Source organism: Carcharodon carcharias, chromosome 16 (assembly GCF_017639515.1).
Source record: "Carcharodon carcharias isolate sCarCar2 chromosome 16, sCarCar2.pri, whole genome shotgun sequence".
NCBI classification, from domain to species: Eukaryota; Metazoa; Chordata; class Chondrichthyes; order Lamniformes; family Lamnidae; genus Carcharodon; species Carcharodon carcharias.
The window spans coordinates 90,972,384-90,989,388 of NC_054482.1; the positions used below are offsets into that span (position 1 = coordinate 90,972,384).

Below are 17,005 nucleotides of genomic sequence, written 5' to 3' on the forward strand. Positions count from 1 at the left end.
AGACATGAACCAGAAGCTCATCCATGTTGAGGAAGATGGATGGAGTCAGTGGCTCGGGAATTGAGTTTGGGGAAGGGACTGAAAACAATGGCTTCAGTCTTCCGAACATTTAGTTGCAGGAAATATACGCTCACCCAGCACTGATCGTCCGATAAGCAGCCTATAATTGCTGCTAATTGTAAATACAGTTTATGTAATTAGAGCCTGAGACTCCCCCTTCCTCCCACTCCCCCTCCACCTCCACCACCGCTGACCAATCAGCATCGTCCATTAGCACCACTCACCATTGGGTTCTCAGCCAATCAATAATTTAATTTCTTCAGTCGTAACCAATGAGGAATTACTCCGTTATTACCACGAAAAATTTATCTGAAACCTGTCTTTTTCTGGTGGTTCTCAAGTCCGAAGTCAGTCAGCAGCCATTCGCCTTTCACAATCCTTAAAAATCGACGGAGCGCCACAAGCAGCAACTAGCACAGCCTCATTTTCAACCAATGAGCTTCCGCTGTTCGCCAACCGACCAATGGGAATTTGATCCCTGTCGTTCTCGACCAATCAGGTGAGCGGTTAGCAAATCAGCGGCGGCATTTGGTCCACCCCGTAGACAAACGAGGGGTGGGACCGGGTTATGGGCCAATCAGCAGTGGCGTGTGGTCGCTTTTTATCCAATCGACTTGCGGATTGCGGCTTCCATTGGCCGCGTGCGGATCTGCACATCCCAGTCCCGGGGGCTGATGCAGGCAGAGCTGAGGCGAAACTGCTGTCAGCTGCACTGGTTGGGTGGAGCTGGCAGCTGCAAAGCAGACTCTACTATTTACAAACCACTTTCTATGCTTGCCTGAAAGGGACATAAAAACTCTAGTACTAACATTCATCCGTTTCGACCATTCTGTGTCTCTTTCCCACCATAAATCTCTCTCCATTGCCAACTTGCATTTATATAGTACCTTTACCATAGAAAAGGGGTCAAGTGACAGACCCCCTCCCCAGCCCTACATGGGGGATGGGACCTAAAGCTTGACGGAGAAGATGGAATGGAAGAAGATTTTTTTCAGCTGGAGAGAACACTGAAAGGGTTAGGGGGAAAACTCCAGAGCATTGAGAGGCAGAAGGCTTTGAATTCAATTGGTGTGGGCAATGAGGGGAGAACCAGAATCTGAACTGTAGTATAGGATGGTACATAAGACTCAGGTGGCCAGACATTCGGTTTTGCACCGGACAGTCTTGTCTTTTAGCCGGTCTGACTACTATTCAGTACTGGATAGCTTCATGTCCCTTTTTGTGCCTGGGTACACTTACTTCAGTGAAGCATCAATAAGGGCTTGTATTCAAGTTCTTGGACTCGAACTCAAGTTCTGTCGAAGGGTCATGAGGACTCAATGTCAACTCTTTTCTTCTCCGCCGATGCTGCCAGACCTGCTGGGTTTTTCCAGGTAATTCTGTTTTTGTTTAGGGCTTGTATTCGTTCTTTTCCTTGTCTGTAGCACTCAAGGCGATAGGGACACAGAAAACAAGTTGAATTAGATATTTCATTCCCTCAACCAGTAACTCTTGAAGATACTGTCTTGTATTAGTGGCTTCTCGTTAGTCATCCTGTGTAAGTCTGGAGAGGATTGAAGACATAGGGTGGAATGAAGCTGTGACCATACAATAACAACAACTTGCATTTATTTATTATAGTATACAGCACAGAAGGAGGCCATTTGGTCCATCACACCTGCAAAGACTTTCAAAAGCAGGATCATGTGTAATTTTTATTCCCTTTGACATGATCTGAATCCTGCAAATGAAGGATCTCTATTTAAAGGGACTCTGGCTGGGATCAGAATCACTGAACAGATTCTGAAGGCTTGGGGAGGCAAGGAAATGGAAGACTGCTTACCACCAACACCCACCCCACCCTTCCATCTCACTGAATTTTTCCTGGAGGTCATGCTGAAGGCAGAGAGGACCAGAAAGGTGCTTTTTCCTCAGGACAGGACAGAGGCCAGCTGCTCAAAGTAAACAAATGTGGCTGGAAGTTATGGAGACTGAGTGGCAGGTGCCCAGGACCTGGATTCAGTGTCCAAGAAGTTTAATGACCTCATTTGGTCAGGAAAGGGGAATGGCACACCATTTTCCAGTGGCATTGATCACCCTCTGACTACCCTAGCGCACTCCTGCACAGCATTCCTCTGTAGTGGTATTGTCACTAGACTGTTAATCTGGAAACCCAGAAGTAATGCTCTGGGGACCCTGGTTTGAATCTCACCAAGGCAGATGGTGGAATCTGAATCCAATAAAAATCTAGAATTAGAAGTCTAATGATGACTGTGAAACCATTGCCAATTGTCATAAAAACCCACCTGGTTCACAAATGGACATCAGGGTAGGAAACCTGCTGTCCTCACCTGGTCTGGCTTACATGTGACTCCAAACCCACAGCAATGTGGTTGACCCTTAATGCCCTGTGAACAAGAGCAATTGGGGATGGCCAATAAAGGCTGGCCAGGCCAATGACACCCACATCCCATGAATGAATTAAGGAAAGAAACTTGTCTGACTAACACACCTTGCAGCTCTACACATTTCTTTCTCCCTGGGCACATCTTCAAATCTTCATCTGAACAGCCAACACTCACAGGCACTCATCCTATTGCCATCTTGCACTCATTCCTCAGATGCCCTCCATGTTCTCATTCTATCTTCAACTCTCATTCCACTTCTCACACCTAACTTATCTCTAATTGCAGGAAGCCTACAACTCCAGGGAAAGGCAGGAAACCAGTAGCCATAACCACCCTGACCACATTGGAGAAATTCAGTTTGGAAATGGGCAGCGTGACACATACTAGGTATTAGTGACGAAGAGATGGGGGTGAGCCATAGACCTGGTGACAGCATTAGGTATCATATTCCCTCTTGGTGCTTAATAGCCATTCATGTTGAACCAATGTCACCATGAAATGCCATGATATCCACTGAGTTTTGACCCCCCTCCCCATGTCAGCACAAACTCTTGTTTGATCTCCTACAGGTCCCTCAAGGGTGACAGCAGAACTGCTGCAGTGGAGGCTGAGAAATCTTCAGAGGTCGAGCATTCTGATAGTGTACCATCATGTGACTCATGCCCCTTCCACAAACTCAGACAGACATGCCTCAGTGGGTACTGCATGAGAGATAGGTTGTAATATGAGAAGCACATTGTACGGAGCAGGTGCTTGGAGAAAGGGACAGTGGAGTGTCCCTGTCACAGGCTGCAGGAGACTCCAAGCTCTGATCAGATGCTAAGTCTCAGGGATCTTGTGGAGCAGCAATGGAAGATGTATGTGCTTCTGTCAGCACTTGCAGATGCAGTGTGCACCCTTGGAGTCCCATTTCTAGCATGAGTGCCAAGATGACTTGGGCATTTGTGCTGATATCCAGGGAAAGAGTATAACCTGAATGGAGAATTAGTCATGGCAGTTCAGCAATGGCCCGGACACTGTCTTTCTACCACTTTACACCTGATGCAGGGAAGCCTCCCCTTGGCAGCTCAGTGCCTCACTGAAATGTAAACAAGCACTCTCCCCAGTTCTTGCAGGTGGGTCATGAGATGAAAGTTGAAGAAAGGGTATTTTTGCCTCATCCCATCCCCACCCCCCCAACCTAGACAACCACACAAGCTGCCTTCTGCCCCAATGGTGACCTTTACAGCCAATGTCAGTGTGTGCCCATTTGGCCTTTTGGAAGAAGTCTTACAGGAGACTGCAGATCTCAGCAACGATTTGCAGTGAAAGCTTGAGCCTTCTGAGGCACGTTGCTCTTTCCGTGTTGAGGAAGCTTACCGTCTGTCTGTATACCCTGTGGTGGGGATATCATCTCTTTAAAGCTGGACCCCTCTGTCCAATCCCTTCTGCTTGGGCTGCAGAGAAGGCAGCAGCTGCTGCTGTTGGTGGTGTGGCTCCTGTTGCTGTTCTGAGGTCCAGGCTACTGTTGTAAGTTGCTCCCATGCTGCAGTGAAGACTGACGGGAGGGAACTTGAGATCATGGTGAGTAAGTCCACAGTGCATGAAAGTATTTTTGAAAAGTTAGAAATGGCAGTGAAATCAGGATTTCCAAATAATTCCTCTGAGCACAAACGTTCCACTGAAGCTGGCCATAAGCCTTGCCATTACACTAACCCTTTCTAGCCTGTCAGTTTCATTGTTTAATAAGGCCCTGCTGCGCTCCCACCTCACCTGGTGAGTTCTCTGAGCTCAGGAAACCTAGGCGATGGCTGTTAAAGCCAAAATGCTGAGTTAAGTCCATTGATTGCCTATTTCCATATGTTAATTACCTACCCAACAGCTCCATGTGGGTTCCTTGCTCACCTGCACACTTTGCTGGGATCACATTGGTTTTGTAAGCTGGTGCTACTTTTCTGGACCTTAATCCCCAGCCCACACCCAACGGTGACCACACCAGCTCTGCCACTGCCTTTGGCAGTTAAAATTCTGCCCAGTGGGTCTGCTGTCTGTGGTTCATGGAGGTAGAAATAGGCAGTGCTGGATTAGGGAATGAGATTTGAAGCAAGATCACTGTTAATGTGTGGCTCATTGAAGAAAAATGTTTTAAAAACTTTGGAAATGGAAGCTACTACTGCAAATATAAGGGATACAGAGACTGAAATAAAGGGATAAAGCCTTTGCCAGAAGAAAGATTAGTGACAATTTGGTGCTTTGTGGTGGTGTTTGTTAATGGAGTTATCATCAAGAAATAGGAAGGGCAGAGCAGTCATTCACTGCTGCCCAGCCTGCCAGCCACAATAGCCTGAGTACCATACAACAGTGGAATGAACCTTGTTCGGTGACAATGGTGGTAAATTTAGGGTTGAAACTAAAAGAATGGATAGTTAGAAATTCAGATGCTTTGTTTAGTGGACAAAGGGAGTAAGAAACTCAAACCATCAGTACTTTGGTTATGGGGTTGCAGTTACAATGGAAAGGTGGAAGTGGGAAGAGAAGTCAGAAGAAAAGGTCAAAGAGCATCAGTCTGCAAACAGAAGGGCAAAGGTGGTGTAAGTGGAACTCTGCTTTTCTTGAAATTCATTGATGTGAGGACACCAGAGGAGGAAGCCAAGGATAACTAATTGTGTTAGAGACTTTGCTGGTGAAAAGCTGCCCTTCTCATGGGCAATGAGGGATGTATAATAAATGCTGGTCTTGCCAGCAGTGCTCATCACATGAATGAATAGAAAAGAACACCTCCAAGGAAGAAGGGGAAATTGGTGAAGGAGTGAAAGGTTAGAGAATTTAAGGATCATGGAATCTGATAGATCTGTTGCATATTTTCATGTTTGGTACTTTTCATTTCAGATTTTGAACATTTGAAGTTTGCTATTTTTTTTAGAAAATGATATAACAGGTTCATGCTACTGAGATTAATTTGTCTGCATGCAAAATGTCTTTTTGGAGTACTGCATGATATATCAATGTAGATAGTCACCCAGCTTAATAGCTCCAGACAATGGATTCTGCAATTTGTTTGTTCACGCGGTGCTGATGGTGTCAAATATCTTAAACTGTTGTTTCAGGCATTAAGTGTAATGACACAGATTTTGTTGGACCTCCTTTGTGTTGGCTACAGATGTCACTTCTTGTAGCCCCAAATACGCAAATGTATCTGCGGATAGTATTTACTGTCAATATATCCACTTGCAGTGAATGAGCTGCATATACTAAATAACTGACATTCATCTGTCTCCATTCAAATGTAATATCAACAAATATCTAACAAGTAATATTCTATTTTAATTGCTCTGACCATTTTAATACATGAATTTGGAGAAAAAAATCATACATTTAATTGAAGTGCCTTGCTCATATCAAAAGTAGTAGTGCCAGTGGAGGCCATGTGAAAGGCAAGACATGCTGAGCTGAGGCTAGCCTTCAGTTCCAAGTCAACTGTGTCTATCATCCTCTCTGCAAAACTAAGGACACTGACCATGAGCACCTGGTGGCCTAAATCTTGAGCTGCCAGCCAATCTGGAGAAGAACAGAGGAAAATCGCTAATGTAACCCCCCTGTTTAAGAAGGGAGTGAGGCAAAAGACGGGAAATTACAGGCCGATTAGCCTGACCTCGGTTGTTGGTAAGATTTTAGAGTCCATTATTAAGGATGAGATTTCAGAATACTTCAAAGTGCATGGTAATAGGGCAAAGTCAGCATGGTTTCATCAAGGGGAGGTCATGCCTGACAAATCTGTTAGAATTCTTTGAGGAGGTAACGAGTAGGTTAGACAAAGGAGAGTCAATGGATATTATCTACATGGACTTCCAGAAGGCCTTTGACAAGGTGCCGCACAGGAGGCTGCTCAATAAGATAAGAGCCCATGGTATTAGAGGCAAGGTGCTAGCATGGATAGAAGATTGGCTGACTGGCAGGAGGCAGAGAGTGGGAATAAGGGGGTCCTTCTCAGGATGGCGGCCGGTGACTAGTGGAGTTCTGCAGGGGTCAGTGTTGGGGACAAAACTATTCACTTTATACGTTATTGATCTAGATGAAGGAACTGAGGGCATCCTGGCTAAGTTTGCAGATGGTAGAAAGATAGGTGGAGGGACAGGTTGTATTGAGGAGGCTGCAGAAGGATTTGGATAGGTTAGGAGAATGGGCAAAAAAGTGGCAGATGGAATACAATGTGGGGAAGTGTGAGGTCATGCACTTTGGTAGGAAGAATAGAGGTGTAGACTATTTTCTAAATGGGTAGAGAATTCAGAAATCTGGAGTACAAAGGGACTTGGGAGTCCCAGTCCGGGATTCTCTTAAGGTTAACTTGCAGGTTGAGTCGGTAGTTAGGAAGGCAAATGCAATGTTGGCATTTATTTTGAGAGGACTAGAATATAACTGCAGGGATGTGCTGCTGAGGCTTTATAAGGCTCTGGTCAGACCACATTTAGAATATTGTGAGCAATTTTGGGCCCCTTATCTCAGGAAGGATGTTCTGACCCTGGAGAGGGTCCAGAGGAGGTTCACAAGAACTATCCCCGGAATGAAAGGTTTAACATATGAGGAAAGTTTGATGGAGTTTAGAAGGATATGGGGGGATCAGATTGAAACTTACAGAATACTGGAAGGCCTGGATAGAGTGGACATGGGGAAGATGTTTCCATTAGTAGGAGAGACTAGGATCCGAGGGCACAGCCTCAGAGTAAAGGGAAGACCTTTTAGAACAGAGATGAGGAGAAACTTCTTTAGCAAGAGAGTGGTGAATCTATGGAATTCATTGCCACAGAAGGCTGTGGAGGCCAGGTCATTGAGTGTATTTAAGACCGAGATCGATTGGTCTTGATTGGTAAGGGGATCAAAGGTTACGGGGAGAAGGCAGGAGAATGAGGTTGAGAAACTTATCAGCCATGATTGAATGGCGGAGCAGACTCGATGGGCTGAATGGCCTAATTTCTACTCTCGATCATCAGTAAAATGTTGTCAACAGTGCTATCAAGCAGCACTTCCTCAACAATACAAAAACAAAATGTTGGAGAAACTCAGGAGGTCTGACAGCATCTGTGGAGAGAAAGACAGAGTTAATGTTTCAAGTCCATATGACTCTTCATTTAGTATCCCATATACAAACATTCACTCTCTCCACCACTGACAAACAGTGGCAGCAGTGTCTACCATCTACAAGATGAACTGCAGAAACTCACCGAGTCCTTAGACAGCACCTTCCAAACCCACGATCACTCCAATAGGGCTTTGAAGAAGAATCATACGGACTCTCCACAGATGCTGTTGGACCTGCTGAGTTTTTCCAGCATTTTTGTTTTGTTTCAGATTTCCAGCATCTGCAGTATTTTGCCTTTATCTTACTCAACAATAACCTGCCCACTGAGGCTCAGTTTGGGTTCTGGCAGGGGCCACTCGGGTTTGAGGTGAGTGTGACTGCCCTTGACGTCAAAGCAGCATTTGACCAAGTGTGGCAGCAAGGAGCCCTGGCAAAACAGGAGTCAATGGGAATCAGGGGGAAAACTCTCCATTGGTTGGAGTCATATCTAGCACAAAGAATGATGATTGTGAATATTGGAGGTCAATCACTTCTGTCCCAGGACTTCCTCAGGACTTAGGCCGAACCATCTCCAGCTGCTTCATCAATGACCTTCCCTCCATCAGGTCAAAAGTGGGATGTTCGCTAATGATTACACAATGTTCAGCACCATTCGTAACTCCTCAGTTACTGAAGCGGTCCGTGATCATATGCAGCAAGAATTGGACAACACTCAGGCATAACTGGCAAGCAACATTCACCACTTAACTGCCAGGCAATGACCATCTCCAACAAGAGAGATCCAATTATCTCCCCTTGACATTCAATGGCATTACCATTGCTGAATCCCCCACTAACAACATCCTGGGGGTTACCATTGACCAGAAACTGAACTAGACTAGCCATATAAATACTGTGGCTACAAGAGCAGGTCAGAAGCTAGGAATCCTGCAGCAAGTAACTCACATCCTGTCTCCCCAAAGCCTGTCCATCATCTGCAAGGCACAAGTCAGGAGTGCGTTGGAATACTCTTCACTTGTCTGGATGAGTGCAGCTCCAACAACACTTGAGAAGCTTGACACCATCCAGGACAATGCAGCCCACTTGATTGGTACCTCATATACAAACATTCACTCTCTCCACCACTGACAAACTGGCAGTAGTGTGCACCATCTACAAGATGAACTGCAGGAATTCACAAAGCATCCTTAGATAGCACCTTCCATACCCATGACCATCTAGAAAGACAAGGGCAGATGACACATGGGAACACCAGCACCTGGAAGTTCCCCTCCAAGCCACTCACCATCCTGACTTGGAAATATATCACCGTTTCTTCACTGTGACTGGATCAAAATCCTGGAACTCCCTCCCTAACAGCACTGTGGGTGTACTTACACCACATGGACCGCAGTGGTTCAAGAAGAGAGCTCACCACCACCATCTCAAGGGCAATTAGGGATAGGTAATAAATGCTGGCCTGGCCAGTGACCCCCCCCCCCCCCACCACGTGAAGGAATGAAAAAAAGATTCTAGCAATTTTCCCACTAATGTGAAGGCTAACTGGTCTGTAGTTCCCAGTTTTCTCTCTTCCTTCTTTCTTAAATGGTGGAGTTACATTGGCTACCTTCCAATCTGCAGGAACCATTCCAGGATGTATAGAAATTCGGAAGATGACCACCAATGCACCCACTATCAACCACTTTTTCAACTCTCTGGGATGTAGATCATCAGGTCCAGGGGATTTCCTAACTTTCAGCCCTATTAACTTCTCCAGTTGTACCTTTTTAACTAATACTAATTTCTTTTGGTTTGTCATTCTCACTAGTCCCTTGGCTCTCTAATATTTCTGGGAATTTTTTGTATTTTTCTCAAGACAAAGTTTTTGTTTTGTTTCTATAATTTTCTTATTCTCCATTATAAGTTCTCTCGTATATGCCTGTAATGAGCCCACATTTGTCCTTGCAAATCTTTTCCTTTTTACATATCTATAGAAGCTTTTACAGTCCATTTTTTATGTTTTGCGCTAGTTTACTTGCATAGTTCCCTTTCTTCATCAGACTCTTGATCCTCCTTTGCAGAATTCTAAAAAGCTCCCAATCCTCAGGCTTATTACTTTTTACAACAACTTTATAAGCCTCTTCCTTTGATCTAATACAATCTTTAACTTCTCTTGTTAGCCATGGTTGGATCACTTTTTCCTTTGGCTCTTGTGCCTCAAAGGAATTTAAATTTGTTGAAAACCATGTATTAGTTCTTTACCTGTCTACCATCATAACATTTAATGACAAGCATTTAATGTACTTTCCCAATCCATCACAGCCAAATTGCCCCTCATACTTTTACAGTTTCCTTTGTTTAGATTTAGGACCCTAACTTTGGATTGAACTATATCACTTTCAAACTTAATGTAAAATTCCATCATTGGCTCCTTTCCAATGAGATTATTAATCATCCCTTTCTCATTGCACATTAACAGATCTAAAATGGCCAGTTCACTATTTGATTCCTTAGCATTCTGTTCCAGAAACTCTTCTCATATACGTTTCAGGAACTTGCCACCCACAGCTTTAGTGCTAATTAGATTTATCCAGTCTATATTTAGATTGAAGTCCCTGATGATTACTGTATTACCCTTGTTTTATGCATCTCTACTTTCCTGACTTACACCATGTCCTATATCACCACTACTGTTTGGTGGCCAATATTTGCTGCTGCTTTTTCTGTTTCTTAGCTTCACCCAAACTGATAATACATCTTGATCTTCTGATCCAAGATCCCCTCTCACTAATGTACTGATCTCATCCTTGATTAGCAATGCTACCCCACCTCCTTTCCCTTTTTGCCTATCCTTCCTAAATGTTGAATAACCTTGAATATTCAGTTCCCAGTCTTGGTCACCCTGCAGCCACATCTCCATAATGGCAATTAGATCATACTCTTTACTTCTATATGAGCCGTCAATTCATCTATCTTGTTGTGAATGCAGCTTACATTCAGATAAAATGCCTCTAATTTTGCCTTTTTAACAATTTTCTGTAATTGGACCCTATTTGATGCTGGCCTTTTGTTTCTGCTGCCTTCCAATTCACTTACTACTTTTCTTCATACTATAACCAGCTTTGTTTCTCTCCTATCTGAATTCTGCCTCAGGTCCCTCACTGCTCTGTCAAACCAGTTTAAACCCTCCCCAACAGCACTAGCAAATTTCCGTGTGAGGATTTTGGTCCTAGTCTTGCTAAGGTGTAACTCGCCCTCCTTTGTACAGGACCCAACTGCCCCAAAACTGATCCCAAAGCCTTAGAAATCTATAGCCCTCCCTCCTGCGCCATCTCTACAGCATATATAAAGCTCCATCCTTCTATTTCTGTACTCACCAGCACATGGTACTAGAAGTAATCCTGAGATTACTGCCTTTGAAGTTCTGCTTTTTAATCTCATTCCCAGCTCTCTAAAAATTGCTTTCAGGACCTCATCACTCTTTCTACCTCTGTTGGTACCAACTTGGATCACGACCTCTAGCTGTTAACTCTCCCCCATAAGGATGCCCAGCAGCTGCTCAGTGACATCCTTGACCCTGGCACCAAGGAGGCAACGTACTATCCTGGAGTCAAGTCCACAGCTGGAGAAACGCTTGTCTGTTCCCCTATTGAATCCTCTACTAAATTGCTCTTCGACTTTTCTTCCTGCTCTCCTGTGCAGCTGAGCCACCTGTGGTGCCATGGACTTGATTATGGCTGCACTCCTCTGAGGAACCATCGCCCTTACCAGTCCAAAATGAAAAACTGGTTAGTGAATAAGATGAACTCGAGACTCCCGCACCACCTGTCTGATCCTCCTAGATTGCCTGGTGGTCACCTATTCCCCCTCTGTCTGCATTCTGTTAACCTTTGGTGTGACTATCTCCCTAAGTGTGCTATCCACATAGTTGTTAATCTTGTGGATGTGCCACAGTGAATCCAGCCACCGCTCAAGTTCTGAAACTTGGAGTTCAAGTTTCTGCAGCTGGTGACATTTCTTGCACATGGTTGTCTAGACCACAGGATGTATCCAGAACTTCCCACATGTTGCAGGATGTGCAGTCCATGTGGCTGAGTGCCCTGCCATGCTTTAATTTTACAGACTATTTAATAAAAACTGGAGACTACAAAGTAGAATTACTCACCAGCTATTCACCAATCAGCTTCTTTCCCTGTGCTGTCACTTTTTATTCCTGACATTTCAAACCCTGCCTGTGAACCATTTCCACCGGCTGCTTTTTATGCTGCTTTCCAATTAACTGATTATTTATTTTTGTAATTATTTTTTAATTAATGCCTCTCCTCTCCACCACTTACTACTTTAAACATTAGTAATACCATAATCCTTGCCATTAAAAAAAAACCCAGCTTCTTACTTCCCTTCTACTTGCATCTCTTAATTAATTATAAGGTTGCTACTTTAGGGTTATTTAACTTTTTTAATGTTTTTCAAATTTTCAGCTATTCACAGACACTCCCTAACAGGACTAACTAATCAACTTACAATCTTCCTGTGATGTACCCATTTGATTTTTTTTTTTTGAGCACAGTCAGGTCCTGAAGGCTCCTGATTTTAGTTGCTCCCTTGCAGGTCCAGGTTCCTCTCCGACCCCAACCAATCACCTACATGCTTCCTTGTTTATTTTTCCCAAATGCAGGATGTTCTGAGATGGTCCTTCGATCTTGGACTCCAGGTGTGGTACTTAGTAAGTAGACATAATCTGGTATCTGCCTAACACTTGTTTACGACATCTAAACAGGTTACAAAGTTGACACATAGTTCCTAGGCACAATGTTCCAACTTCTATCTCTCTCTTGTCTAACACATGACTGACTGATGTCAGTGATACATCATTATCTGTGTCATACACTATATCTCAACTGTTAACCATTTGTACAACACTGACTGGCTCCTGGTGGAATAGCTGCTTTGTTTCCCGCTGCTGCTCTTTCCAGCTGCTCTGACTGAATTCTCGCCTTCTCTATGCTGCTTTATATCCCTGCTCCTGGTCTCGCTCTTTCCTGCTGCTCCAACTCTCAAGGACATTAGTGAACAATGCAATAATGCCATGGTCAGCAGTACTGATAATTGCTTGTTATTCTTGCCTCGTCAGATGGAAAGTTTACATTTTCATCCTTATCTGTCTGCCTGTATGGGGAAACTTGGAGTCCGTTCATCTCCTCAGATGGGTCAAAGTGCATGGAGAGGCTGGGTGCAAGATGGTAATGAATAATGAGTGGAAGGTGATGTCATGCCAAGGTGAGTTTTAATTGGGCAGGCACTTCAAGGGTATTATGGTTGATGAAAGTTGTTCGAATTGGAATCTCATTAGCCTCCCTTGTGCATCTCAGTGGTTCTTGCTTTCTGTGCAAGGGGTTGATCATCCTGATCTGTCTGCTCTGCCCCTCCTCATCAGATTAGGATTGACCTCATCAAAATCCTCCAATGCAAGGCCTCTCCCTGTGCAGAACACAGCACATGACACAGGAAACGCTCATTGGGGCATACTGCAACACACCACTGGATCAGTCCAGGCAACGGAATCTCATATTTAGAAGGCCAAAGGCCTGCTCGCTTGTAGCTTGGCTTGACCCATGGCTGGCATTATAACGTTCCTCGGCTGCAGTGTGAGATTCTTCACCGGCGTCAGCAGTCATGTCCAGAGTTGGTGCCCCTTGTCCCCAAGGATCCACCTCTGAAGACACATAGTGGGTGCTGGAACAGCTGTGGCACCTGGAAGTGTACCATAGATGCTCCCAGGGACTCCTGCACCCATCTGCAGATTGCGCTTTCAGTGGTCACAGACCAGTTGAACATTGATTGAGTGGAACCCCTTCCTGTTTATGAAGGTCGCTGGCTGGTTTGAGGGAGCCTTGATGGCCACCTTATTGCAATCTATTACAACTTGCTCTTGAGGAAATCCTACAATGGCTCTGGAGATGATAGATTGATCTTTGCCTGGCTATCAGGATCAATCTGGTAATGCACAAACTTGCCAGCCCTCTTGAACAAGGCACAAGTGACCTCCTTAATGCAGCGATGAGCTACTGCCTGGGAGACACTGCACAGGTCCCCGGTGGATCCCTGGAAGGAGCTGGATGCGCAGATGTTCAACACAAGGAAAGTTACCCTGGGTTCCAGGCCTTCCCTATCCACCTGGACCCTTGGAACTGTGTCAATGCTTGCCCCACTGAGAGACAACAACCACAATCAGAAGCCCCTTACCTCCTCAAGGAAGACCCACAAGCTCTTGTTCCTCAAAGAGGACCTACAGGCTCTTACCCTTCAGAAGCCTCCTCTCCTCTTTCCTCAAAAGTTCCAAATGAGAATGAAGACTGCTCTGAAATGGTTGGCGTCCACTTGGACCACCCGAGGCCTCTCCTGGGTGCTGCCAACTTTAAAAAAAATCAGGGATCTGATGGCCCATGATCCGCATGTGCCGTTTGTTTAAGATAACATTAAATTGCATTCACAATCATGAAAATGGGCATTAAACACCCAGTCACTGAGCATAAGTGGCAATGCTGCCTTGTTGGTTTCCTGCACTGGCGTAATTCAGACTGGACATCACGTCTGGGATTTTGCTCCAGTGCACCCTGACGTGATTCTAAAGCAGCCCCCCACTTCATCACTCCCTGCTCGACTGGGGCCTTATTAAATTCTACCCAATGGGGGTAAAGCCTAGCTGGAGTGGTTCTGGGCAAAGCACATTTAGTATTCATGTGCATATGTCAATGTGATAATGCTGGTAGGTGACACTGCACAAGTCTGCCTTTCTGGTGTCCCATAACACTGCAGAATCTCTGCCAGTTTTTCCCCTTACTAAAAAAAAGTTGTGTTTCCTGCTCTTCTTGTTACACGTTTGACTGCTGAATTTGAACAAAGCCTTCGCCTTTCACCAGGGAACAGGTTGCATCAAAAAATTCTAATCATGCACGTTTTGCAAGTATATTTTGTTTGCAACCAGTCTGCCCACTTTCTTTTTAGATTTTTATCCCAGGATTCAAGGCAACAGCACCAGCTGACAAACCTCTTATGAACATCAACAAATCATTGCTGTTAATAGTTGAACACGTTTATGAATAATAAAAGAGAAATAAAACGAACACATCGTCCTGGATTATATTTTCTAAGCAGTATATAAACACCCAATGGATAAGGTAATGGAATCGAATAACACAACTCCCAGTCACTCTTAAGTGCTACGGTGCTGCTTCATGCTCTCGTCTGGACCTGGAAAAATTTATTAATTTTGCTTCCAATTTCCACCCCTCCATCATTTTCACATGGTCCATCTCTGACACTTCCCTTCCCTTCCTTGACCTCTCTGTCTCAATTTCTGGTGACAGACTGTCCACTAATATCCATTACAAGCCTATTGACTCCGACAGCTACCTCGACTACAAATCCTCACACCCCGCTTCCTGTAAGGACTCCATCCCATTCTCTCAGTTCCTTCGCCTCCGTCGTATCTATTCTGATGATGCCACTTTCAAAAACAGTTCCTCTGACATGTCCTCTTCCTTCCTTAACCGAGGTTTTCCACCCACGGTGGTTGACAGGGCCCTCAACCATGTCTGGCCCATCTCCCGCGCATCCGCCCTCACACCTTCTTCTCCCTCCCAGAAACATGAAAGGGGCCCCCTTGTCCTCACCTATCACCCCACCAGCCTCTGCATTCAAAGGATCATCCTCCGCTATTTCCGCCAACTCCAGCATGATGCCACCACCAAACACATCTTTCCTTCACCCCCCCCGGCGGTATTCCGTAGGGATCATTCCCTCCGTGACACCCTGGTCCACTCCTCCATCACTCCCTACACCTCAACCCCCTCCCATGGCACCTTCCCATTGCAACTGCAGAAGATGCAACACCTGCCCTTTCACTTCCCCTCTCACCATCCAAGGGCCCAAACACTCATTTCAAGTGAAGCAGCTTTTCCCTTGCACTTCCCTCAACTTAGTCTACTGCATTCGTTGCTCCCAATGCGGTTTCCTCTACATTGGACAGACCAAATGCAGACTGGGTGACTGCTTTGCAGAACACATTCGGTCTGTCTGCAAGCATTACCCAGACCTCCCTGTCGCTTGCCATTTCAACACTCCACTCTGCTCTCTTGCCCACATGTCCATCCTTGGCTTGCTGCATTGTTCCAGTGAAGCTCAACGCAAACTGGAGGAACAGCACCTCATCTTCCGACTAGGCACTTTACAGCCTTCCGGACTGAATATTGACTTCAACAATTTTAGATCATGAGCTCTCTCCTCCATCCCCACCCTCTTTCTGATTTTCCCCCTCCTTTTTGTTTCTTCCAATAATTTATATAGATTTTTCTTTTCCCACCTATTTCTATTATTTTTAAAGGTATTTCCATCCATTGTTTTATCTTTACCTTTTAGCCTTTTTCGATTCCTTCACCCCGCCCCACCCCCACTAGGGCTATCTGTACCTTGCTCGTCCTGCTTTCTACCCTTAATTAGCACATTCCTTTAGATAATATCACCACCTTCAACACCTTTGTCCTTTTGTCTGTGACATCTTTTGGTTATCTCCACCTATCACTGGCCCTCTATCCAGCTCTTCTTGTACCCACCCACCCCCCGCCAAACCAGCTTATATTTCACCCCTTATCTATTTTTCCTTAGTTCTGTTGAAGTCATGCGGACTTGAAACGTTAACTGTGTTCCTCTCCACAGATGCTGCCAGACCTGCTGAGTTTTTCCAGGTATTTTTGTTTTTGTTTGAGATTTCCAGCATCCACAGTTTTTTGCTTTTGCCAACAAAGTTGACAGTGGCAGCATGGGTATGAGCTTAGCTGAATGACAGGAAACAGAGTAGTGGATTATGGCTGTTTTTTTGGACTGGAGGAAATGGGGTTCCCCAGGGGTCAGTAACACAGCTTGTCCTGAATTTGATGCTCCCACACTGGCAGGTTTATAGGTGGGGGAAGGCCGGGTGTTGGGAGCGTGAAATTGAAAGGATGGGATTCCGTCCATATCCTGCCCGCCCTGACCACAGCGATTTTATTGGAGTGGTCAAGACCTCTGATAAGAAGCCTGCCCTTGCCCCAACTGAGGCCCTTAAGTGGCCAATTACTGGCCACTTTAGGGCCATTTCCCCCACCCAGCCTCAATTTTTAGTTTGGCAGGAAGATTGAGCCTTCGTGGGGGAAGCCTAAAATACATCAAAGTTTACATCCAGGGTTGCCGGGGGCGGGGGCGGGGGGGTGGTGTGGTGGCGGCTCCATCAGAAGCTCCTTTCTGAAGCCGGGCACCCCCCGCCCTTAAGGTCCGGTGGCCTCTGGATCTCCTTCCCTCCTCGCACCCTCCCTATCCTGGGCCTGTGGTTCCTGGACTTAGTCTCTGACTTATTCTTGAACTTCCTTTACTGTCCACTGCAGCGCTGTTGCTACAGGAATTGGAGAGCTGCTGGCCAATCTGATTAGCTGGCAGCTCTCTAAGGCTGGACTTCCTTCCAAGTGAGAGGTGGAAGTCCTGCCTA

At 45.3% G+C, this 17,005-nt stretch overlaps 1 protein-coding gene across 1 annotated transcript in view; it reads right to left on the minus strand.

Annotated features, from left to right (window-relative positions):
- Window positions 1–472, minus strand: part of LOC121289047 (lysine-specific demethylase 4A-like) — an 85,658-nt gene extending 85,186 nt beyond the window's left edge. The window contains exon 1 of the mRNA XM_041207980.1: window positions 285–472. The gene's annotated coding sequence lies outside the window, so the exon portion shown is untranslated. The remainder of the gene's footprint in view (window positions 1–284) is intronic.
- Window positions 473–17,005: the final 16,533 nt, after the last annotated feature.